Below are 27,283 nucleotides of genomic sequence, written 5' to 3' on the forward strand. Positions count from 1 at the left end.
CTTGGCGAGGACGAATGGTTCGTCTTTATATCCAATCTTTTTGAAGTCCACTATTGTCATTCCATACCGGTCTATCGTTACACCGCCACCTGCTCGGTTCACCCATTGGCATCGAAACAAAAGAATCTTCAAGGGGCCATAGTCAAGCTCCCATATTTCCTCTATGACACCAAAGTAGCTGTCCTTATTTCCATCATGGCCTGTTGCATCAATACGCACACCACTATTTTGGTTCGTTCTCTTGTATAAAACGTATATCCATTGATCTCGTATCCTTGGTATTGCATGATTGTGGTCGATGGTCCCCTAGCAAGCCATTGTAGTTGTACATCAATCGTGCTGTCACTTATGAGTTTTCTTCTCAGCCAAACCGCAAAGCTATCTATGTGATGACGTGTAATCCATGCCTCAGACTTCCCTATGTTTTCATATCGGACAATATTGATGTGCTCATCCATATATGGGGCCACGAGGGATGAATTCTGTAGAACGGTGAAATTTGCTTTGCGGATTTCACTTTCAGGGATGTGCATATTAGATTTCTTACCTAGTGTGCCATTTCCTTCCAATCGCCCATCATAGCGTGACATGGGGACCCCAATCGGACTAAGTTCATCAATGAAATCAACACAAAACTCAATGACCTCCTCTGTTCCATAGCCTTTGGCGATACATCCTTCTGGCCGAGAACGATTTCGAACGTACTTCTTTAAGACTGCCATGTATCTCTCGAAAGGGAACATATTGTGTAGGAATACAGGGCCTAAAATGTTTATCTCTTTCACAATATGAACCAGGAGGTGGGTCATAATATTAAAGAACGAAGGTGGAAAGACCATCTCAAAACTGACAAGACATTGGACCACATCATTTTGTAGCCTTGTGAGCTTATTTGGATCGATTGACTTTTGCGAAATTTCATTAAGAAAGGCACATTTTCTGGTAGAATACCCCTCAACGCAACTGGAAGCAATTGGTTCATCAAAACGTGGCAATCATGAGACTTTAGGTTTGTGAACTTTTTCTCTTTCATATTAATTCTTCCTTGCATATTCGAGGAGTAACCGGACGGTACCTTCATACTGTTCAAGCAATCAAACATGCTTTCCTTCTCCTCTTTGCTGAGAGTGTAGCTAGCAGGACGTAAGTAGTGCTGTCCATTTTCTCTCTTCTCTGGACGTAGGTATTCTCGTTGTTTTGTTTCTTTCAAATCACGTCTTGCTTCTAGTGTATCTTTTGACTGCCCATATGTACCAAGGAATCCTAGCAGGTTCACGCAAAGATTCTTCGTCAAATGCATCACATCGATTGTGTTGCGGACCTCCAGGACTTCCCAATATGGGAGCTCCCATAGTATGGACTTCTTCTTCCACATTGGGGCATGGCCGTTTTCATCATTCGGAACTTGTTTGCTTCCACGGCCCTTTCCAAACACGACATGGACATCCTTCACCATCGAGAAAACACGCTTCCCGTTTCGGAATATAGGTTTAGCACAAGTTTCTGGTTCCCCTTTGAAATGTTTTTCTTTTCTTCTTAAGGGGTGGTTGAGGGGAAGGAATCGACGATGACCCATGTACACGACCTTCCTACAATTTTTTAGATACAAGCTGTCGGTTTCTTCTAGACAATGAGTGCATGCCTGGTATCCCTTATTCGACTATCCGGACAGATTGCTAAGTGCAGGCCAATCGTTGATGATAACAAAAAGCAATGCTCACAGGTCAAAATTCTCCTATTTGTACTCGTCCCAAACACGTACACCTTCCTCCTTCCACAGCAGCAAAAGTTCATCAACCAACGGTCTTAGGTACACGTCAATATCATTGCCCGGTTGTTTTGGGCCTTGGATAAGCACCGACATCATCATGTACTTCCACTTCATGCATAGCCAAGAAGGAAGATTGAACATACAGAGGGTCACAGGCCATGTACTGTGACTGCTGCCCCACTCGCCGAATGGATTCATTCCGTCCGTACTTAAACCGAACCTTATGTTCCTTGGATCGTTATCAAAATTTGGGAAATCTCTATCCACTTTTCTCCACTGGGACCCATCTGTAGGGTGCCTCAGCATCTGATCTTGCTTATGCTCTTCTTTGTGCCACCGCATCAATTTAGCATTGGATTTATTTCTGAAAAAAGCGCTTCAAACGTGGTATTACTGGGAAATACCACATCACCTTAGCGGGAACTTTTTTTCTTGACGGGCTCCCCATCGACCTCACCAGGATCATTTTGCCTGATCTTGTACCGTTTTGCATCACAGACAGGACAAGCATCCAGTTTCTCATATTCTTCGCCTCGATAGAGAATACAATTGTTAGGACATGCGTGAATTTTCTGTACCTCCAATCCAAGAGGGCAAACAACCTTCTTTGCTTCGTATGTTGTAGAGGGCAGTTCATTTCCCTCTAGAAGCATGTTCTTTACTATTCCAAGTAGCTCCTCAAATCCCTTATCGGTGACACCATTAGCTGCCTTCCACTGCAGCATTTCAAGTGTGGTACCCAAATTTTTAAGCCCCTGCTTGCAATCTGGATACAATAATTTCTTGTAATCCTCCAACATCTTCTCAAACTTCTTTGACTCCTTTAAAGTTTCACAGTCTCTTTGTGAATCCACTAGAACCTGACCTAATTCATCAGGTGGTTGGTCTTCTGCTGCATTTTCTCCAGCCTCGTCCATTTCTTCAGCATCATCCATGGGTTCATCTTCAAAGGCTCCCGCTTCATATAGATGAGCCCAGTCTACAATATTATGATCATCATCTTCTTCACCATCTTGCATCACAACTCCAGGTTCACCGTGCTTGGTCCAAAGAGTATAGTTATCCATGAAACCCTTTTCATAAATGTGGGCGTGTAGAGTGCTCCTCTTAAAGTATTCCTTTTTATTTTGGCAAACGCGGCACGGACAACACATAAAACCTTTCGATGACTTGTGGGCCTCCGCCGCATTGAGAAAAGACTTTAGACCATCAATCCACGCCATGGTGCACCGGTCGCCGTACATCCATTGTCGGTCCATCGATCTACAATTTTGAATTAAGTAACAACATTATTTTACTTGTATTCATATCATTTAAATTGGCACATAACATAATGAAATACAAAAGCCATTTTTGCGAATTTAACATTGAAATACAAAATTAATAGAAGTCCAAATTAATAAATACATGTTGCAAAGGCTTTGTTTCAGGGTCACTTCCTCTAAAACCATCGAGGATTTCATTATGGGGACCAAGACCGTACTCCTTCATCGCGTCCTCATATATACCGCACCGCATCGTGGATATCTATTCTAGCCCCAAATATCAGAGTTTTCACCGAAGGATCAAGGTTAACGACATATTCATGATCCGAAACATACATTTTTTAAAGTTCTCGATGGTTTCCATATGAGCCCCAATAAATACATCATTAGAGTGCCAAAATAATGCAACTAAATGCATAACAAATACCAAACGATGCATTCCACAACACATACATAGATTCCACAACACATACACATTTTATTTCACGACACATACATTCCACAACGATCACCCCTACCGGTGCCACTCCCTCCAGCTGCTAAACCCATATTTTACTGGAAAACACTATTATTTTTACAACATTATAAATTCTTACAATTACAATAAAATCTGAATAAATTAATTAAAATAAATCACATTAATTTGCAAATTGATTGAAAAAACTCTTACAATTACAATGTAAATATGTACATCATTATATCCTCATATTCGAATTGCACAGGCACTTACAATGAAGTCTGAAATATAAGGAAATTAGAGTTGCTATTGAGGTATTAATCATCATTGTGTGCCGTGCTATGTCACAGCTCTCTGTAAGCCCTTATTCTTCGTCGGTCTTGACCTCACCCTATCTACATAATGAAGGGTCTAGAAAGAGCTGTGACAGAGCAGGCACAATGTGACTAATGCCCCAATAGCAACACTACTTCGTTTACATTTCACACTTGCTGGTAAGTGTCTTTGAACTACAATGCAAAATCACATTAATTCTCAATCAAAAAAACCTGAATAAATTAACTGAGAGAAATCTCTAATTAATTGAAATAAATCTCTATAACTCCTAATTATTTTGACACCCTTCAGTTCCAGGAGAACACTCTTTTCAATATCCAGAAACCATCAAGAAAAAAAACTTTATTTCGGAAAATGAATATGTCGGTAACCTCGACCCTGCGGTGATGACAATGCCTTCCGGGGGGACACGGTGCGGTACAATGATGTCACCAATCGGCCAGTCGCAGCACCAACATTTTCGGTTAATAGGAACACAGCACTAGGCACAGACAGCGTGCTCGTTGATATGCTCTCAGTGCAACAACGACCACGCCGACTGCGTCAAATGCTGTCTTCGTATCAATCGGAAGTGCTGGTGATGCGACCAGCCGATTCGCGACGTCCATATAGCGCATAGTGTTTCCCCGAAAGGTAGTGTCATCACTATTGGATGGAGATTAACGACGTATACTTGTTTCGAAATAAAGATTTTTTTACCTTATAGATAGTTTCAATGTGAGCCTGAATAAATACATCACTAGAGTGTCAAAATAATCAATTCATAATAAAAAATATATTATAATTCTTTCATTAGTTCATTATAAAAAAATTAACTATCCACATTATGGTTATATCTACTACAATCACATGTTTTGTCTACACTCATTCTAAAAATTTCTACTATCCACATGCTCATCATAATCTAAAAATAAAAAATGTGCTACGGTCATTTATAATATATAGAAAATGATTGAAAAATATGTCTATAAATTTTTCATATTCAGCCTAGCCAATAAACCTACTCCCACATTCAAGTCATCGGTTCTATATATCTCAAATCATTGCATAAATCAAAGAAATCATACTCATCCTCACTATTTCTAAAAGTCACAAATTTCTCTAACTATAGAGCATAAAACCAAGAATAAAGACTATCAATGAAGAGAGGATGAAGTTGCAAATCTTTGGCGTACTTGGATAACTAGAACACTCACTAAAACTAGAACAAATGCATGGCGGCAACTCTCTAAGGGAAGAACAACCTCGAGCTAGAGCTTCTCTGGTGAAATGGCACTGGCTCGGGCTCGGGGAGGAAGAAGGGTGCCAATTTATAGTGGGCGCATTAGTACCGGCTGGTGGCTCCAGCCGGTACTAACGCGCCACATTTAGTACCGGCTGGAGCCACCAGCCGGTACTAATAGGCTCCCAGGGCCACTGTTCCTTTGGCCCGGTACTAAATTTGCACGTTAGTACCGGCCAAAGCCGTGACCGGTACTAACGGCCGCAGACGAATGTGCGTTTTTCCAGTAGTGGAGGGAGGGCGGCGGCGGCGGCGGTGCTCTCCTGTTCCATCCATGCCGTGCTCCGCCGCGCCTGCATCCCCATCGTGATCTCCCAATCCTCATATATGGGCTGCGTGCGTGCATTAAGATCCCATCCAAGCAATTTGATCGATCAACTAATTGGAAAGAATTATGGTGCGTGTGCGTGTATATAGGCCGGCCCGCTGCTCGGGCCATCGTTCAATTGCTGGGTGGGTGGCCTGCTGCTGCTGAGAAGGTACGACCCATAGGAATTTTTTTATTTTTAATTTTAATATTAAACGATTCTTCAACCCCTCAAAAAAAATATTAAACGGTTCTTCAAAAATAATTTTTTTGTTTCGAAATTTTACAATTTTATACCTCTGCTGCTAGTTGAAATAGTGAAAAAGCCTAATCGCTAGTTGAAAGGGCGGTTTGCTTTCTAACCGCTATTTCAATTAGCGACATTTCTCTCTCCTGGATAATATACTTTCAAAAAAATTATAATTAATTCATATGAAGTTAGATGGAGATAAGATCTATACCAAAATTGTAGATCTCGATGAGATCTACACCTTTGTAGTTCAATGTTTCTTCATGTGGAGTCATCCTAATGACCAAATAATCGACATAAGCTTTTGATATGAAATTTGAATTAGTATAAATTTTAGTATAGAAATGTGGAGTCATCCTGGTGCCCAAATAATCAACTAAAAAGTTGTAGATCTCGTCGAGATCTATAATTTTATATTCATCCAAATTCATATGAATTAGTTATGATTTTTTTAAAAGTGTGTTATCCGGTGTTTAGATCTGCAATTTGAATTTCAGATCTGAAACATATATCGATTATTTGGGCACGAAGACTCCAAATGAAAAAACTTTGAACTACAAAGTTGTTGAGCTCTTCGAGATCTATAATTTTGGTAAAAGGTTTATCTCCATCCGAATTCATCTGAATTAGTTATGATTTTTTAAAAGTGTGTTACCTAGGAGAGAGAAATGTCGCTAATTGTAATAGCAGTTAGAAAGCTAACCGCCTGTTTAACTAGCAATTAGACCTTTTCTCTATTTCAATCAGCGGTAGAGGTATAGAATTGCAAAATTTTGAAACCAAAAGTTATTTTTTTAAAAATCATATTATAATAAAATAAAAAATAAAAAAAATCGACCCCTGACGCCGGCTCGGCAAGGTGGCCTGCTCCTGCAGTAGGCACGAGGCCAGGCCGATGGCACATGGCGACCAGAGCAGGAGGCCGGTGCATCTCGGCGGCGAGGCCATGCGGGAATTTGTGGTGGCAGCTACACGAAGCGACACGGCGGCCATGGCTCGAGCAGTCGAAGGCTCAGAGCGCGAAGGGTGCTGGAGCCAGACCAAGTTACCGGAGAGGAGGGTGAGGAGGCGATGGCTGCGAATGACACGTGGGCCTCTTTATTTTTTCCTAAGTTCCCTGCCACATCAGCAAAAACCAGGGCCACGTCATACCAAATCCAGGTTGGTTTTGGTTTAGGGGTGTATTTCATCCGGTTTTGTTAGTTTGATGGTTAATTTCATCCAATTTTGTAGTTGCATGTTGAAATCCGGACGAATGTGATAGTTTGAGGTTGAAAAATGAACTTTTCCCTTGTCAATATGCTTTCATGATAAATTGATAATAATCTATAAATTTGTGTCACTTGGGTATTCTAACAAAGTTTAAATCCTCAATAATAGACACTACAACAGAATAGGTCATTATCATTTGTCCATCAACCGCTTTGATGGACTTATCACTGCCGTTTTAGGGCATATATGGCCTCAATATCCTTTAATCCGGTGGTGAAACTCATTATCACCAACAGTGTGAGTCTCGACCGGGTGGTGATAGTGATCACAGCCGCCTCACACCAACGGTGATGACGAGTCCACGTACCTGAAAAAGAATAAAAAATAGTGAACTCGATTTCATGTTCGCCCTATACCTTTCTCTCCCATCAGCGCCCCCACCTCACGCGGAGTCCCCCTTGCACCCCATCTCCCACTCCGGCCCCTCCGTCAATATTCAGCATCACCGCACCCGACCCCTATGTCCCTCCCTTCGACACCACCCCACCCTAACCTCTCCGTCCCTCCCTTCGGCACTGCCCCACCCCACCCTCTCCCTTCTGCACTGCAATACCCCTCCCTCTCTCTGACACGGCGTTGGTATGGGTGGGGTTGGAGCTGCGGGGATCCGGGTGGATGAAAGCGATCGGGTGCTCTAGCCTAAGAGGGGGAGGGGGTGAATTAGGCACTTTAAAATCTTAACCTATGGCTCCAACTAGTTTGCACAAAAACTTAATCTAAATCAAGCTATCTAGATGTGCAACTACAGTTCACCTTAGTGTGAAACCCTCATCCCAAAGAGTTTAGAAACCTATAGCCAATCCTATCAAGATACTACTCTAAGAAAATAAAGGCACACAAGTTGCAATATGAAATACGGAAGCTTAAAGGAGGGATGAGAGGAAGCGAACTCTTGACACGAGGATTTATCTCATGGTTCGGATTTCCACAAAGGCGCCCCTACGTCCACGTTGTTGAAGCACTCATGAAGAGTATCGCTTCCCGGCAATCAAGTCTCTTCCGTGAACACAATCACGGTCACCTTGATGCCGATCTTCACTAAGGGAGATTGCCCATGAAGGAGGGGTCTCCGTCCACCGTACAAAGTTGTCGACGCCGCTCCACACCAAGCTGGAGGGTCGTTGACATGCCAGCGAGCCACCAAAGCTCCAAGGATGGCCGGCGCACCAGGATACAATATTGGTTCACTCTAGAACCACAGCACAAGTATCTAAACCTTGCTTGATCACTCACTCAAGAGCTAACCTAGCATTAACACTCACAAAGCTTGTGCTAAGGACTAAGGATTTGATCTCTATACTCTTGGATGGCTTGGAGGTGTTCTTGGATGTGTGTGTGATGTCTTGGGACTCCAGCGAAGCAAAAATGGCCGGGGGTGAGGTGTATATATAGGCCACCAACTCAAGAGAGCCGTTACTAGCCGTTGGCCAGTTTTCTGCATAGGCATCGGAACTTCCGGTGTATAGGGCATCGGTTCTTCCGGTCACTCTACGCTCTGAAGTAGCCGTTGGCTTCTCTAACACTGCTGCAGCCACTTCAGGGACCATCGGATGAACCGATGATACGGCATCGGAACTTCTGGTGACACTTGATCTTCATATAGCCGTTGCTCCTGCTGACGTCATTGCACCGACGCATTGCTCTGGTGGCCGTCGGTTCATCCGGTGCTGAAGGCTTGGCTGCTTCACGCTTGACAACGTCTCTGGAACATAGTACGTTGATCGCACCGATGCTTCACTTGCCACCGTCGGTTCAACCGGTGCTTCACTTCTTTCTTCACTTAATCTCCAGAGGCACTCAGTCTTGCACCAATGCCAGGGCGTCGGATCTTCCGACAACCATCGGATGCACCGATGCTTAGGCATCGGTTCTTCTGGTGCAACTGATTTTAGTAGAACTCGTCCAATTCAGTGTTTCTTTGAGTTCTTTCTTTGTGTTTTGCTTTGTATAGCCTTTTTACTTTATCCTTGGGATCTAGAAATGTTCACTCAACAAAACCATTAGTCCCATTGATTGCGTTGTCATCTGATCACCAAAATCACTCGAAATGGCATAAATGGTGTCATGTTCGTTACAATCTCTCCCTTTTTGGTGATTGATGACAACACAATCAAAGCAAGCATAAAATTTATAGAAATTGTCAAATTGAACCACTTACACTTGCTTGGATGCTTACCACCATCCAATGATGGCTTGGCCACCCCCTAAAACCATGATCCCCCCTTTGTTCCTCCCCCAATCTTGCTACTCCTCCCTCATGGGTTGACTTGATTCACTTGGCATTTTTCCCTCTTTGAAATATACCTCTCCTCCCTGGAAAAATACCTTGCTTTGATCCACATTTCTCCCCCTTTGGAATCAAATCATCTAAAAAGGCTGTTGCAAAATAAAATAGCTCAAGAGAAGATTAGTAGCCTAGGGAGTTAGTTCCATGACTCATGATCCATTTGTATGATATCAATGAAGATACCAATTGAAAATTTATTAAGGTGGATCACAAAATCACAAAACTAGCATGACATGGTCTAAGCTTTCTATAAGTGTGTGCACAAAATGATAATATAAAAATCAAGTGCATAACTTGAAGTTTAAACAAAGAAGCTTAGGCCATATCATGCACAAAGGTAGCTCTAAAATAATAAGGAATTGACAATGATATCAATTGGATGAGTTTAGAACCTTGCATACCTCCGGAAGTATCTTTGTTTATCTTGTATGTACCAATTTGAAAGTGACTTGCAACAATTGAAGTCTTTAAAAGATGAGCACTTGGTACACCAAGGTTAAGCAAATGTATGAGCACATAGCCTATGAACTTAGATATGAGCATTTAAGTTCAATAGAGCATGACTCAATATGCATGAAAGCACAATTTATCTAATCACTCTTATAGAGTTGTTTGTTCACATTAATCGTGAATAACATTCTCTTAGAGTGTTAACTCCGTCATGATACTACAAAAGATAAACTTGCAAACATGTTAGTCTCAAAATCACAAACCATAGGACGAACTCCCCCTAAATGTGTGCATTTAGTGTTTGAATAACCAAGCAAATGTATGCACATTGATTTTGACACAATTGGGAAGTTTGCCCTATAGTTTGTGTTCATGGTACACATATGAAATACATACCTTATGAAGTCCATGTACCGTGAAGGGTGTTGGGGACACCACCTTCGGTCCGGTCGCCAAAGGTGCGCGAAGACAGGAAGTCAAGGACTCTGAAGCCGATGCCAACAGCAAGCACGGAGGTGGCCCGTCTTCGCTTGTCTTCGGGTCAGAAGGCGAAGACAAGACACCAAGAGAACTGAAGCCAACGCCAGGAGCAAGCGCGGAGGTGGCCCGTCTTCGCTATTCTTCGGGTCGGAACGCGAAGACAGGCGAAAATCGGGCGATGCCAGCATCATGGTAGGGAGTGGTCAGTAGGCCCCGTGATCTTCGTCGACCAGGGTGAAGAGGACCGCCTGGGGTTGTGGGCCTTTCTGAGCTATACCGCACCCACACTGTAATAGGGAAATCATGTGTACGTACGGGAATATTCAGGGAATATGACCGTTGTAAGGGGGTGAAAGAGTAATTATACTTGGGAGGCATAACGCCACCTATAAATACCCCATGTAAGGTTCATTGATGGGACACATGGAATAGAGAGAGAGAACCTTTCTTCCTTGTTTTGCATGTTCATTCATTACTGTTGTAGTGTCCCTCCGTTCCTGAGACACTCTCCACCAACAGTTTGGCGCCCACCCGTCGGTTCGATACACCATATGGCGGCGACGAAGAAGAGAGGAACCACCGGAGCCACTTCAGAGGACACGACGACAACACCCTCGCAGGCCGAAGTGGCAGCAACACAGGCGAACGAGACTAGCAGCGACGGCGTCTCCGTCGATGCCCTTGCAGATGGCCAGCTTGAAGTCAACCTTCTAAACCTCGGCGTCTCAGTCGAAGACATCGCGGTGATGCGTCGCATTGTTGACGCTCCTTAGAGCGCCAATTTATGTACCGCAAGCGCATGGATCGTGTAGCTTTTCCCTTAGAGTATTCCCCCAAGGTTTATCAATCCACGGAACAAGTGTATTACTATGCTTAACTAAGCACTAGTGATGTTGGTAAAAGATCTATATTGAGTGATTGAGTGTGAAATAGATCTAATCTAACCAATCTAATCCAATCAAGACTAGTGAGCAATGATAGGTTTGTGCACAAGATATGAAGAGCATTTGTCCATAGGGTCTAGGATCACTAGAGATGTAATCACCAAGACATGAAGAATGGATCTAATCTACCAAAGGTGTGTTCCAAGATCAAAACCTTTCCCTCCCGCATACTATCACTACACGAGGATAATCGGTAACGAATCAATAAGAACATGATGGTTGATGTAATCTAAGTAAACCATGCAAGAGCAAAGCAAACCCTAAGCCAAGTCGCGAACTATTAGGCATCAAAGCATCATCAACAAGAATCGTGATAGATCAATCTCATAAACGATTCGGCAATTACAACTCAAGATCTCCTTACAACCCCATGAACAAACGAGGACTTTACCCCATGAAGCTAAGCGAAGCGTAGTCGATCATGGTGATGAAATCTCTGGCAAGGGATGGATCCCTTGCTGTCCTCCAACTTGCAGCGGCGCCGAGGGACGATGAGGCCTCTGGCGTCGCCTTTCTCTTGTGTCTAACTCGAATGAGTCTCTGAAACTCGTCTCTGGATGCTCTCTTCCGAATCTCTCTGCGATCTTTCGATTTTCTGTCCCCCCTTCCCTTTGACGGCGGCTTCGGGGTATATATAGGCGGTTTTGGTCGATGGTTTTGGTAAAACACAAATTAGGGTTGACGCCTACTTCGCGCTGAAGAAAATTGAGGCCGATTGGGCCCCGGAATGGGCTAGGCCAGCCGGCTCAGAGGGCCCCAGGCCGGCTGGCTGTAACACCTCCGGTGTTTAGCATTGTTTAAACATGCAATTAATATGAAATGACAAGTTAAACCCCCAAATTTTCAATTACTTAAAAGCCAGAAATCCGTTAAATAGACCGAAAAGTCAACGCTCACACCTTAGCTCAAATGAACTTTTGCCCAAAATTGAAGTTGTAGAGTTTTGCAAGACAAACAACTTTTGTATTCAAAGTTTTTCAAGTTACAACATGAAATTTGGAGCAAACCCTGAAAAACAGTAGGTTTAGGGGGTTTTCATTTAAACTTGAATTTGAATTTGTAACTTTCAAACCAAACCTCAAATGGGAAAATGCCTGAAACAAAAGTTGTAGATTTTGACATTTTGAACAACTTTCGTATTCAAAATTTTCGAGTTTCAATTGAAAAATTTGAATTTGAATCGAGTCAAATAGTTGACTTTTCAACCCTTACTCTCTCTCTCCCTCGCTCTCCCTGTCCTCCCTGCGGGCGCAGAGCCACTTGAGCGCGCACGCCCGCGCTGCTGCGCCGCTGCCGTGCGCGCTCGCTACGCCTTCTACAACCGCACTGCTGCCCTGCCGAGATCGCGCCATCAACACCCCACTCGAGTGCGCACACCCCCGGACCGTCCTCGCTGCGCCCCTGCTCGGCTTCGATGGCGCTCCGCGACGCCGCCGTGGCGACAAACGCGCACGCCATGGCGCCCGCCTGCGGACGGCCTTCTATGCCGCACACCACCGACACCCCAACCCTCCTCCCTCTCCTCCCTTGGCTCATTTTAAACGGCCCAGAACCCCTGCGTGCACCAGAGCTCGCCGCCGTCCGCTGACCGGCCGCTACCCCGTGTTCCTCCCTTGCCCGAGCTCTCCCCTCCTTCTTTTGCTCCCAGCCGCACCCTCGCCCCTCCACTCTTCCCTCTCGCGCCCAAGAAGTCCACCCGAGCTCCTTCCCGCGGTCCAGAGCACCCCCGCCGGCGCCATGGCCGCCGGTCCTCCATAGGCCGCCGCGGAGCCCGCTGCTCTGCCCCTCCTCGACCCAAATCGACCCCCAAGAGAGGTTCCTCGTGGTCCAGTGAATCTCCCCGCGCCGGAGCGCCGTCCTCGCCCTCCCTCCCACGCCGGAGAGCCGCCGCCGCAGCTCGCCACCGCCGCTGGCCTTGCTGCTCCGCCGCCGACCCCTCTCCCGGCCACCCCCGACCTCGAGAAGACCACCTCCGAGTAGCTCTCGATCTCCTCTAGCCTTTCCCCCACTGCCCCTTCGCCGCCGGCGAGCTCCCTCGCCGGGAACCAGACCGCCGCCGCCTCCTCTGTTCCTGTCTCCGGCCAGGGACCCATTTGTAATCGCCCAAAACTTTCCAGGGGCCTAGATGCAAGATCTCATTTTCTTTTCTTTTTGATTTCAAAAACAGCGAACTTGTAAATTCGTTTAAAAATCTTAGAAAAATCAGAAAAATGCAAACTCAACTGTTATGGAATCCTTGCGAAGAGATCTACAACGTTTGGTACATGCACTTTTTCATTCGCTCAATAGTTTTTGCTTTACTTAAAATACAAAGAATATGTAGCTTTTATTGTATATCAAGTTATATGCATGTTATAGTAGCCATCTTTGGCCAGTGAGTTAGACCCTAGAAGTGTAGCTTTGTGTAAAAGTTTCATAGTCAGTTATCATGTCTAGCTATAGGTTTATTTAGGTCTTGCTTTATGCCTAGGTTAAGTAGATTTATTTATTCAAGTTGTTATGCTATGTTTCTTCAGCTGAAAATTCTACAGTATATCTATGCCATGATATAGTTACGATAGAAATTTTTTGGAACTTTTTAGTTAAGTGTAACTGGCCCCACAAATTAATAGCATGAGTAAATGTGCTAATTCAAGAAAAATAGTTCCTGCATATGTAAAATTCTAATAATTTTTCTATGGTTTAACTTTGAGTATAGAACCATGCTGGTAAAATAAGAGGCTTTGGAACTTGCTATAACTGTCTGTAGGAGTTAAAACTGATTAATGTAGCTTTATTTTGTACTATTAATCATGCTCTGTTACTTGCTCCTTTAAATCTGAAAAATTTACAGTAGACTTAACATAAGTTTAGGAGCACTCAATAAAAATTGTAGTGCCTTTAATTGTAGGGTTTGTTCTGTATAAATGAATCTTAATCCTAGCAGTAGCTATTTAATGTATTTTTTAATAATTAATATGCTCAATGAAAATAGCTGAAAATTTTATGGCAGGTTTGTACTTAAGTATTTAGCTCTCCATAAAAATTCCATCTTCAGAACTATACCTATCAGCTGTTTTGAATATTCTATGCTTGCACTTGAAAATAATCTTTCTAAACATAACAAAACCCTCACTTACTTAATGAGAAATAGTTAATCTAGATAATACTCTATAAACGATTGCCCAAGGAGATGTAAAGAAAATATTTTACAACTCTATAGTGAAGAAATAAATAAATCGTTACCACTAAAGTAAGTCACGCATATGCATTCATGTAGATTTGACTACTCTCGCTGACGGTACGTACGAGCTGGTGCCGGAGTCCGAGAGTGAGCAGCGTGAAGCTCAAGTTAATCTAACTGAAATTACTGAAGACCTGAACCAAAGTTCAGAAGAGCCCAAGGCTAGCTCCGCTCAGGAAGGCAAGCCCCGGAGCATGTCCCGTCTATTTTAAATTTATGCAACTTATTGTTATTCCTATTGATTTGTGCATTTAAGTTTACAGGGGTTGATTGGAACCTTAGTTGCATGATCCTAGGTACCTATGCTTGAACACTAGTATGTGTAGGTCGCTAGTTGGCTATGCTAATGGTTCGGTAGAAGTCGAGTGATTTCCTGTCACTCGCGAGAATTATAGGAGTTGGATGTTTACGACACACTGCAATATAAGGTTTGCGGGCGGGGTTGTTGTACTTGTGATATTCCGTCTGTGTAGTGAAAATGGATAAGGCCGCAGTGTGTGGTAGTGGTGGTTAAGCGTTTGAATGTACTAACCACATGCCGAGAAATATGGTAATCGGTAAGCTTAAGTACCTGATCGGCCCAGAGAGTGGACTTTTCCCTCACCCTCTTTGAACGTTGTTTCTCATGCGGCCACATGCGGGTGCAAGCGTGGTCACGATCCGGGGTCGACCGTGACGTGGGGCTCTTGTAATTGAAGGGGTGACCCTAATCCACGAGCCGGAAAGAAAGGGGAAATGTTGCGTGGGGACTCGGTTCCCATGCGTGTGTGTTAGGTCTGCCTGGCTAGGTTAACAAATTCGATTCGAATCGTCCATTTCTCACGGATATTGAGACTGCTTTACCCTTTTGCCACATAGAGTAAGAAGTGGAACAATGATGATGAGGAATATGGTTGAATGATGAAAAATAATTGTTTTTGACCATGTATGCTATTGGATAGATGCTAATGTAGAATGGTTAATCGAACTAGAACTTGAAGGCTAAAATCTAAAAATAAGGACTTACTCTTTGTTGCTTTTCGGCAAAAACAAACCCCTCAAACCAAAAGCCTTGCATGTCTAGTTAGAGGACTAAGTATATCCTAGTCGGGTAAGCCTTGCTGAGTATTAGTATACTCAGCCTTTGCTTGTGGCTCAACTTTGTTTTCAGGTGAGACGTTTGAAGATCAGATAGCCAAGTGATGTCATGTACGGGCTTCATCGTGACATCTTGTATCGTCGTTTAGAACTCGCTTTATTTCCGCTGCAGTTGAACTCTGAACTACTTTCAATTTGAACTTCAAGTACCTTTCTGAGATTTCGAACATGGTTTCTAATAATTAAGTTAAGACTCTGTAATGTAATGTATTTATGAAATGTTGTACTCTCTGGACTCACCTTCGTGTGGGTTGCATGTAAGCTTTGGGTTCGATCGACGCTCAGGTGGATTCTTCGGGACTTTACCCGACAGCCCTGCCAGATTACTCCGTTTGAAGTGCGTGTTAGCCGTGATTACCTTTAGGGTGATGGTTAGCGCACTTGAGCCGGATTAATTTGGGCGGTACTGCCACAGCTGGTATCAGAGCCGAACAAAGCGCACACCCGAGAGTACAACAAGATTTCAAAAGTTTTCCTTAAAACTTAGCCACACAATCGCGTTTGGAAAAATACGTTAGTTCACTAAGGATCGTGAGGATCGTGCATAATACGTAAAGCCCTAGGGAAAATTAAGGGAGTTACTAGGTGGCTATCTAACTTATGGTTTATTTATAACTAACTTCCAGCACATTTCTTTCTGTACTTTAAATTCAGTACTTTACATTATGTAACGATGCACCTATGCGAAGGTAAGACGGTAAGGATCCTCAGTTAACTGAGAGAGTTTGACCTTCCGTCGGTGATGCGAGCCGAACGCTGCCCTCAAGCAGTGGCTTACTTGAGGTCCTACCAATATACCAACTATTAGTTGGCTATATTGGGAGTAAAGTATACTCAGTCAGCTGAGGGAGTCTGACCTTCCCGTCGGTGATGCGAACCGAACGCTGCGCTCAAGCAGTGGCCTACTTGAGCTGCTGCAAATATACCGACCATCGGTCGATTATATTGGGAGTAAAAGAAACCGTGAATACGTCACCTCGGTAGCATATGAGCGCTGTCCATTCAGTGTTGGACACATGGATGCCGCTTCTATAGTGAGCGGTAATGTATGGAGACGCTTTCATGTGTGCTGGCATAAAAGGTTCAATGAATATATATCTGTCAATTTTCTGCAGGTACACTAACTATGATTACGTAAGTTAATAACGGTTAGACTAGGCTATATATATATATAGGGAGAGACGTAAATTGTGCCATGCCACCGGTGCTAACCCCGTAAGTCCAAAGCTATTTGGCAATTGTTTTTTTTCTTGTGAGGACGAATAGGTCGTGCATGCATGATGATCATAAACTGAAAGCCAATGGAAATAAATGTGGGTTAGTTGGGAATATTAAGGTTTGCACATGAGCACGGTTCAATTTCTCTCGATTAAGGTCTATCTAGAAATCTGTCATTTTCTGCTATATCCTGGGAGATGAATTTATTTGACATAGCAAATGACTTTATCTGTAGAAGTTCCAGTGGATAATTTTGCTCCAAAACTTGTCTACTAGCCGCTGTTTAAATTTGAGATTTTTTCGACTAGTATACAGTGGGATACATTAGAAACTTTGACACCCTGTTTTCTATCAGTTTTGAGCACTTCGGTTGCACGAATTTTTAGGCCTTCCTAGAAATGTTTTCTACAGATGTGTTCAACAAAAAACTTGTGCCAAATTTACTCACCGAGCTTTTGTCAAAATTTGGTAATTTTAGGCTTAGTAGTTTGTCCTCAGCACTCATTTTACTAGCTCTCTGGTCACGGAAAATTCTGGGCAGACAGCAAGGGAAACTCTAAGAATAAGACCTTCTTAGACTCTGATCTAGCTCTTGGGTTGGCTAGGGAAGTTGTGCACAAAGACATTATGAGTGTTCTGGTAAAATTTGAGAATTTTCGGAGCACAATTGTTTCAGTTATACTTGTTTTCGTGCACTACCCAGAATCTGCTTTTAAACATCACTCACTTGTGCACATCTTTTGTACAGATGGCTGCCCCTGCTCTCCTGGTGTTTGATGAGGATGGGCGTGCACACTCCGAGTGCACACACTGGCAGGGTTTCCCCTCCATTCTTTGGGAAGTGATGCGCGATGCCGGATATCCCAGTCCCCCGCGCTATGTGGGCGAGGAGTTCCATGAGATGGGAGTCGCGTGTGCATGACTAATGCTCCCCACCCTTTTCCAGCTCACTGGGCTTCCTTGGAGCTGGAGGTAGTTGGACACCGTCTGGTTGACACTTGGGAACTTGCAGCCATGAGAGCGCTCAACACGTTTTGCGAAAAAAATTATGCAGCTGTCACACTAGCCCCTATTGGCCTCTTCCCAGCAGAGCAGCCCAATGACCCTAACTGGCTTAGTCGGGTCGGACACACTGGGTACCTTCAGCAGAACAGAGCTGCAGAGACTATCTCCATCTCGGTGAAGTGCATGAATGCACTCTACCACTTGCAGACCTTACAGGCCAAAGCCATGGCCTAGATCGTTGGTTCTGCACGGACCAACCATGAGATAGTGACTGCTAAGAACGAGCAGATCGCGGATCTCGATGCCCATATTGACCAACTTGAGGGTCAAGTTGAGGAGCGTGATGCTCTCTTGGACGAGAGGGATGCTGACTTTGCACTTCTGGAGCAGCAGTTCACCGCCCAACAGGTTCAGCTAAATAATGCATTGGATCACATCGAGATGTTGGAGGCTCAGCAGGCCCAGGCCGAGGCCATGGAGGAGGAGCCCTAGGAAGTTCAGGGTATCTCAGGATTTGACACTACGTCTGGAGTGCCCATGCCACCACTTCCGGGAGCTCACTCACCAGTGAGGAGCGAGTCGTCAGTCAACAACCTCGACGACTTTTAGATGATGTCGTAAGTAGTCTTTCGCGCATACTCCTCGATAGGGTAGCCTAACTTTTGGACATTGATGTAATAGGCTAACTAAGAGTTGAGTACCTTGCTTTTGTAATGAGTGCCACTCAGATGTAAAAATACTTTAATCTCTTAGGCCTTGGCTAAGAACTTGATGGATGGTTGTAATGGTTTCCTTGCGGTTGAATCTATCACTGCAGAAACTTGTCTAAATTTTTATCCATGTTTCCTTGCATTTCTGGGCTGTGTGTTGAATACCAAAGTTGTTGTGAATTTCATGACCTAGGTGCTCACAAAATCTCAGCATCATTAGACTTGTGTGACAATAGTTATGGCACGAACATTGTACCTCGGTCTGCTGAAAAACAGACTGGATAGAGAGGCAAAAATTGCATTTTTCGACCATCTTAACTATCGATTTAGCTTTGGAGTTGAATACCAAAGTTGTAGTATGATAAATTATCTATCTGCTGTCAAAATTTGGGCGCATTTCAATGAACAGAGTGCAAGTTATGGATTTTCTTGTAATGAACAGTGTTGCTGTCCCTGTTGTTATCATACTCATTCCAGTTCTACTTTTCCGCGCTTACCCTTCTGTACATTGGGGAAGTCATATATCACCATACTAATGAAAGAATTTGCCATTCCAGATGGTGGGAGCGACACGTGGCAACCCTGATGGTTTCGGGAACGCGAATGGTAGCGGATCGCAGCAGCCGCCACCACCGCCACCCAACTTCGCGGAATATCTGGCCGCCCAAACCGAGATACTCCGCCAACTCGTCCAGGGACAGCAACAACAGCAGCAGCGGGGTGGGCACAATGTTCATCAACCTCAAGCTGCTGGTTACCCGGAATTCTTTGCAACCCAGCCCCCTCTGTTCCACAAGACAGAAGAGCCGCTGGATGCGGATGCTTGGATTCGCACAATCGAGTCCAAATTTTCACTACTTCTGGTGCCATGCTCAGAGCAAAACAAGGCTCGCTTTGCCGCGCAACAGCTTCGTGGTTCGGCGCGTCTTTGGTGGGATAACTATCTTGGCATGCTCCCGGCTGATCACATTGTCACTTCGGATGAATTCAAGACTGCATTCAAGGGTCACCATATTCCAGAAGGAATCATGGAAAGGAAGCTGAATGAGTTCCTGGCTCTTACTCAAGGGACTCGCCCAGTTCTCCAATATGCCCAAGCTTTCAACAATCTCTGTCAGTGCGCGGGCTATCATGCTGACACGGATGCTAAGAGGTGCGATCGTTTTCGTAGAGGCTTTAGTACCAAGCTCAAGGAATGTTTGAACCCCGTTAAGGTTGACACTTACAATGAGCTGGTTAATCTAGCAATCACTCAAGAGGACTATTTCATGGCTCACCGTGCTGACAAAAAGAGGAAAGCACCAGCTGGACCCTCTAGTGCTCCGCCACAGAGGTATCGCATAGTGCAGAATGTTGCACCCCAGATTCCTCCGAAGGCCCCTCAGCAAGGGCGTTGGGTTATCAGACCTCCACCATAGCAGGGCGTTGCATGTTTCCCTGTTCTTCAGTTAACTGGCCCAAGGCCAAATGCTCCACAGCCCGCCCGTCCAAGTGATGGAAATCGTTGCTTCAATTGTGGGAGCTCAACTCATTTCGCCCGTGAGTGCCCGCAAACCAAGCGACAAAACCAGGGCCAAGGCTCTAATCAGAATAACAAGAACAAGGGTAGAAAGCAGACTATTCAGGTCATGCAAGGGCGCATCAATTTCACCACTCTTGCAGAACTTCCTGAGGGCGCACCAGTGATGACGGGTACATTTTCTATCCACAACAAGTTTGCAGTCATACTATTTGATTCTGGTGCATCCCATAGTTTCATTAATGCAAAATTTGGTGCAAAAGTGGGTTTGGATTTCTGTCACACCAAAGGGTGTTATATGATATCAACACCGGGTGGAAAAGTTGCTTCAAATCAAATCATGAGAAACGTTCCGATCAAACTGGGTAGCAAAACTATCAAAACTGAACTGATCCTTTTGGCACTTGGAGGCATAGATGTGATTTTGGGAATGGATTGGATGAATCGACATGGAGTGGTCTTAGACATTCCTTCCCGAGCTGTTGAAATCAATCCCCCAACCCATGGAACCACTACTCTCTATTTGCCATTTCAAGAGTGCATGAATTCTTGTGCATTTGCCATGAGCGAATCCAAATTAGAAGAAATCCCGGTGGTATGCGAGTATGCCGATGTTTTCCGGATGACTTGCTAGGAATGCCACCAGATAGAGACATTGAATTCATTATTGAGTTGCAGCCAGGCACTGCCCCTATCTCAAAGAGACCATATAGAATGCCACCTAAGGAGTTGGCTGAGTTAAAGATTCAACTTCAAGAACTTCTAGACAAAGGTTTCATTCACCCTAGTGCCTCACCTTGGGGTTGTCCAGCCCTCTTTGTAAAGAAAAAGGATGATAGTTTGAGGTTGTGTGTGGACTACCGACCTTTCAATGCGGTGACAATTAAAAACAAATATCCACTTCCCCGCATTGATGTTCTCTTTGATCAACTAGCTGGAGCTCGAGTTTTCTCAAAGATTGATCTTCGCTCTGGCTATCATCAGATCAAGATTCGTCCATGTGATATTCCTAAAACTGCCTTCTCCACGCGATATGGACTCTATGAATATTTAGTCATGTCTTTTGGTCTCACAAATGCACCTGCCTACTTCATGTATCTCATGAACTTGGTATTCATGCCTGAGCTTGACAAGTTCGTCGTGGTTTTCATTGATGACATCCTTATTTATTCCAAGAATGAGGAAGACCATGCTAAGCACCTGCGCATTGTTCTCCAACGTCTTCGGGACCATCAGCTCTATGCTAAATTTTCCAAGTGTGAATTCTGGCTAGATAGTGTGAAATTCTTGAGCCACACTATTTCTAGCGAAGGCATAGCTGTGGATCCTGGCAAAGTGCAAGAAGTGATGGACTGGAAGCCTCCTACCTCCGTTCATCAGATTCGCAGTTTTCTTGGTTTAGCCGGATATTATCTCCGATTCATTCCGGATTTCTCCAGAATTGCTAAGCCGATGACTGAACTATTGAAGAAAGGAGTAAAGTTTGTGTGGGATGAAAAATGTGAAAAGGCTTTCCACACCCTAAGGGAGCAGTTGACTACATCACCTGTCTTAGCTCAACCTAATAATACCAAGTCCTTTGACATGTATTGTGACGCGTCGGGTACTGGTCTTGGTTGTGTACTCATGCAAGACAATAGAGTTATTGCTTATGCGTCACGAGCTCTTCGACCCCATGTGCAGAATAATCCTACTCACGACCTTGACTTAGCAGCTGTCATTCACGCTCTAAAGATATGGAGACACTATTTGATGGGTACACATTGCAATATATACACCGATCACAAAAGTCTTAAATATATCTTCACTCAAGCTGATCTGAATATGAGACAAAGAAGATGGCTAGAATTAATCAAAGATTATGATCTTGAGGTGCACTATCACCCAGGCAAGGCTAATGTGGTAGCGGATGCACTAAGTTGCAAAGCTCATTGTCATTGCCTATCCATCGAGCCCTATACCGAAACACTATGTCATGAAATGAGAAAACTGAATTTGGAGATGATCCCTCACGGCACTTTGAACCACATTTCAATAGAGCCTACTCTTCATGATCAAATAATCATGGCACAGTTATAGGATAAAGGTGTTGGGATCATTAAACAAAAACTCTCTCAAGGAGAAGGGAAATATAAGTGTTTTCGTCAAGACCATAACGGAGTCCTATGGTTTGAAAGTCGTTTAGTTGTTCCGAAAAATCATGATCTTCAAAAGCAAATTCTTGATGAAGCACATCTTTCCAAATTTTCTATTCACCCGGGCAGTACCAAGATGTACCAAGATCTTAGGCAAAATTTCTGGTGGACTAGGATGAAAAGGGAAATTGCTAAATATGTCTCCGAAAGTGACACCTGTCAGAGAGTAAAAGCCAGCCACTTGAAAGTAGCCGGTTTACTTCAACCTTTGCCTATCCCATCGTGGAAATGGGAAGACATAAGTATGGACTTCATTGTTGGATTGCCAAACACATCCCAGAAGCACGATTCCATTTGGGTTATTGTGGATAGACTCACCAAGACGGCACATTTCATTCCGGTACATACTACTTACACTGCCAAGAAGTATGCTGAGATCTATCTCGCTCGCATTGTTTGCTTGCATGGAGTACCCAAGACAATCATTTCTGATAGTGGTACACAGTTCATTGCACGCTTTTGGGAACAGTTGCAAGCATCTCTTGGGACCAAATTGATTCGAAGCTCATCTTATCACCCACAAACTGATGGACAAACTGAGAGGGTGAACCAAATCCTAGAAGACATGTTGAGAGCTTGTGTCATTCATTATGACAAGAGTTGGGACAAATGCCTAGCTCTAGTGGAGTTCTCGTACAACAATAGTTACCAAGAGAGTTTGAAAATGGCACCATTTGAGGCTTTATATGGTCGGCGGTGTCGTACCCCTTTGAGCTGGTCGCAAATCGGAGAACGAGTGGTATTCGGACCTGATCTCGTAGCTTAGGCAGAAGAAAAAGTAAGGGTAATACAAGAGAATCTAAAAGCCGCCCAGTCTAGACAAAAGAGTTATTTTGATAAAAGGAGAGACCCTTTGCAATTTGAAGTGGGTGATCATGTCTATCTTCGAGTCTCGCCAACCAAGGGTGTGCAGAGATTCGGAGTAAAGGGCAAATTAGCTCCCCGATATGTTGGCCCTTATGAAATCACTGAGATTTGTGGACCCGTGGCCTATAGAGTGTGACTTCCTCCCTGACTTGCAGCAGTACATGATGTTTTCCATGTCTCTCAACTCAAGAAATGTGTCCGAGTTCCCACCGAGATTATTGAACAAATAGAAATATTGGTAGAACCAGATCTCTCTTATGTCGAGTATCCTATCAAGGTTCTTGATCAAAAGGAAAGGGTCACTCGAAGAAAAGCAGTTAAAATGTACAAAATTCAATGGAGTCACCATACCGAAGAGGAAGCTACCTGGGAAACTGAAAGCTACCTAAATCAAAATTTCCCCGGTTTTCTGAATTCAACTGCAGGTACACCCCCTTTGTCCTCACTTAGCTTGCTTATCTGAATCTCGGGACGAGATTCTTTTTAAGGGGGGTAGGCTGTAACACCTCTGGTGTTTAGCATTGTTTAAACATGCAATTAATATGAAATGACAAGTTAAACCCCCAAATTTTCAATTACTTAAAAGCCAGAAATCCGTTAAATAGACCGAAAAGTCAACTCTCACACCTTAGGTCAAATGAACTTTTGCCCAAAACAATAGTTGTAGAGTTTTGCAAGACAAACAACTTTCATATTCAAAGTTTTTCAAGTTACAACATGAAATTTGGAGCAAACCCCGAAAAACAGTAGGTTTAGGGGGTTTTCATTTAAACTTGAATTTGAATTTGTAACTTTCAAACCAAACCTCAAATGGGAAAATGCCTGAAACAAAAATTGTAGATTTCGATATTTTGAACAACTTTCATATTCAAAGTTTTTCGAGTTTCAATTGAAAATTTTGAATTTGAATCGAGTCAAATAGTTGACTTTTCAACCCTTACTCTCTCTCTCCCTCGCTCAACCTGTCCTCCCTGCGCACGCAGAGCCACTCGAGTGTGCACGCCCACGCTGCCGCGCGCGCTCGCTGCGCCTGCTGCCGCCGCACTGCTGCCTTGCCGAGATCGCGCCATCAACACCCCGCTCGAGTGCGCACGCCCCCGGACCGTCCTCGCTGCGCCCCTGCTCGGCTTCGATGGCGCTCCGCGACGCCGCCATGGCAACAAACGCGCACGCCATGGCGCACGCCCGCGGGCGGCCTTCAATGCCGTGTGCCACCGACACCCCAACCCTCCTCCCTCTCCTCCCTTGGCTCGTTTTAAATGGCCCAAAACCCCTGCGCGTGCCAGAGCTCGCCGCCGTCCGCTGACCGGCCGCTACCCCGTGTTCCTCCCCAGCCCGAGCTCTCCCCTCCTTCTTTTTCTCCCAGCCGCACCCTCGCCCCTCCACTCTTCCCTCTCGCGCCCAAGAAGTCCACCCGAGCTCCTTCCCGCAGTCCAGAGCACCCCCGCCGGCGCCATGGCCGCCGGTCCTCCATAGGAAGCCGCGGAGCACCCTGCTCCGCCCCTCCTCGACCCAAATCGACCCCCAAGAGAGCTTCCTCGTGGTCCAGTGAACCTCCCCGGCCTGTCCTCGCCCTCCCTCCTGCGCCGGTGCGCCGCCGCCGCAGCTCGCCACCGCCGCCAGCTTTGCTGCTCCGCCGCCGACCCCTCTCCCGGCCGCCCCGACCTCGAGAAGACCACCTCCGAGTAGCTCTCGATCTCCTCTAGCCTTTCCCCCACTTCCCCTTCGCCGCTGGTGAGCTCCCTCGCCGGGAACCAGACCGCCGCCTCCTCCTCTGTTCCTGGCTCCGACCAGGGACCCATTTGTAATCGCCCAAAACTTTCCAGGGGCCTAGATGCAAGATCTCATTTTATTTTCTTTTTGTTTTCAAAAAAAGCGAACTTGTAAATTTGTTTGAAAATCATAGAAAAATCAGAAAAATGCAAACTCAACTATTATGGAGTCCTTGCGAAGAGATCAACAACTTTTGTTACATGCACCTTTTCATTTGCTTTACTTAAAATACAAAGAATAGGTAGCTTTTATTGTATCTCAAGTTCTATGCATGTTATAGTAGCCATCTTTGGCCAGTGAGTTAGACCCTAGAAGTGTAGCTTTGTGTAAAAGTTTCATAGTCAGTTATCATGTCTAGCTATAGGTTTATTTAGGTCTTGCTTTATGCCTAGGTTAAGTAGATTTATTTATTCAAGTTGTTATGCTATGTTTCTTCAGATGAAAATTCTACAGTATATCTATGCCATGATATAGTTACGGTAGAAAAATTTTGGAACTTTTTAGTTAAGTGTAACTGGCCCCACAAATTAATAGCATGAGTAAATGTGCTAATTCAAGAAAAATAGTTCCTGCACATGTAAAATTCTAATAATTTTTCTATGGGTTAAATTTGAGTATAGAACCATACTGGTAAAAGATGAGGCTCTGGAACTTGATATAACTGTCTGTAGGAGTTAAAACTGATTAATGTAGCTTTATATGGTCCTATTTATCATGCTCTGTTACTTGCTCCTTTAAATCTGAAAAATTTACAGTAGACTTACCATATGTTTAGGAGCACTCAGTAAAAATTGTAGCATCTTTACTTGTAGGGTTTGTTCTGTATAAATGAATTTTAATCCTAGCAGTAGATGTTTAATGTAATTTTTAATAATTAATATGCTCAATGAAAATAGCTGAAAATTTTATGGCAGGTTTGTACTTAAGTATTTGGCTCTCCATAAAATTTCCATTTTCAGAAGCTATACCTATCAGCTGTTTTGAATATTCCATGCTTGCCTTGAAAATATTCGTTCTAAAAATAACAAAACCCTCACTTACTTAATGAGAAATAGTTAATCTAGATAATACTCTATAAATGATTGCCCAAGGAGATGTAAAGAAAATATTTTACAACTCTATAGTGAAGAAATGAATAAATCATTACCACTAAAGTAACTAACGCATATGCATTCATGTAGATTTGACTACTCTCGCTGACGGTACGTACGAGCTGGTGCCGGAGTCCGAGAGTGAGCAGCATGAAGCTCAAGTTAATCTAACTGAAATTACTGAAGACCGGAACCAAAGTTCAGAAGAGCCCAAGGCTAGCTCCGCTCAGGAAGGCAAGCCCCGGAGCATGTCCCGTCTATTTTAAATTTATGCAACTTATTGTTATTCCTATTGACTTGTGCATTTAAGTTTACAGGGGTTGATTGGAACCTTAGTTGCATGATCCTAGGTTCCAATGCTTGAACACTAGTATGTGTAGGTTGCTAGTTGGCTATGCTAATGATTCGGTAGAAGTCGAGTGATTTCCTGTCACTCGCGAGAATTATAGGAGTTGGATGTTTACGACACACTGCAATATAAGGTTTGCGGGCGGGGTTGTTGTACTTGTGATACCCCGTCTGTGTAGTGAAAATGGATAAGGCCGCGGTGTGTGGTAGTGGTGGTTAAGCATTTGAACGTACTAACCACATGCCGATAAATATGGTAATCGGTAAGCTTAAGTACCTCAACGGCCCGGGGAGTGGAGTTTTCCCTCACCCTCTTTGAACGTTGTTTCTCATGCGGCCACATGCGGGTGCAAGCGTGGTCACGACCCGGCGTCGACCATGGCGTGGGGCTCTTGTAGTCGAAGGGGGTGACCCTGATCCACGAGCCGGAAAGAAAGGGGAAATGTTGCGTGGGGACTCGTTTCCCATGCGTGTGTGTTAGGTCTGCCTGGCCAGGTTAACAAATTCGATTCGAATCGTCCGTTTCTCACGGATATTGAGACTGCTTAACCCTTTTGCCACATAGAGTAAGAAGTGAAACAATGATGATGAGGAATATGGTTGAATGATGAAAAATAATTGTTTTTCACCATGTATGCTATTGGATAGATGCTAATGTAGAATGGTTAATCGAACTAGAACTTGAAGGCTAAAATCTGAAAATAAGGACTTACTCTTTGTTGCCTTTCGGCAAAAACAAACCCCTCAAGCCAAAAGCCTTGCATGTCTAGTTAGAGGACTAAGTATATCCTAGTCGGGTAAGCCTTGCTGAGTATTAGTATACTCAGCCTTGCTTGTGGCTCAACTTTGTTTTCAAGTGAAACGTTTGAAGATCAGATAGCTAGCTTGACTTGGCTGTGTACTTTACCTCCTGGTTGGTCGGTAGAGTGGGATTCGACTCCAACCAACGATGACAATGCCGAGTGATGTCATGTACGGGCTTCATCATGACATCTTGTATCATCATTTAGAACTCGCTTTATTTCCACTGCAGTTGAACTCTGAACTACTTTCAATTTGAACTTCAAGTACCTTTCTGAGATTTCGAACTTGGTTT

Source organism: Panicum virgatum, chromosome 2K (assembly GCF_016808335.1).
Source record: "Panicum virgatum strain AP13 chromosome 2K, P.virgatum_v5, whole genome shotgun sequence".
Classification (NCBI taxonomy): domain Eukaryota; kingdom Viridiplantae; phylum Streptophyta; class Magnoliopsida; order Poales; family Poaceae; genus Panicum; species Panicum virgatum.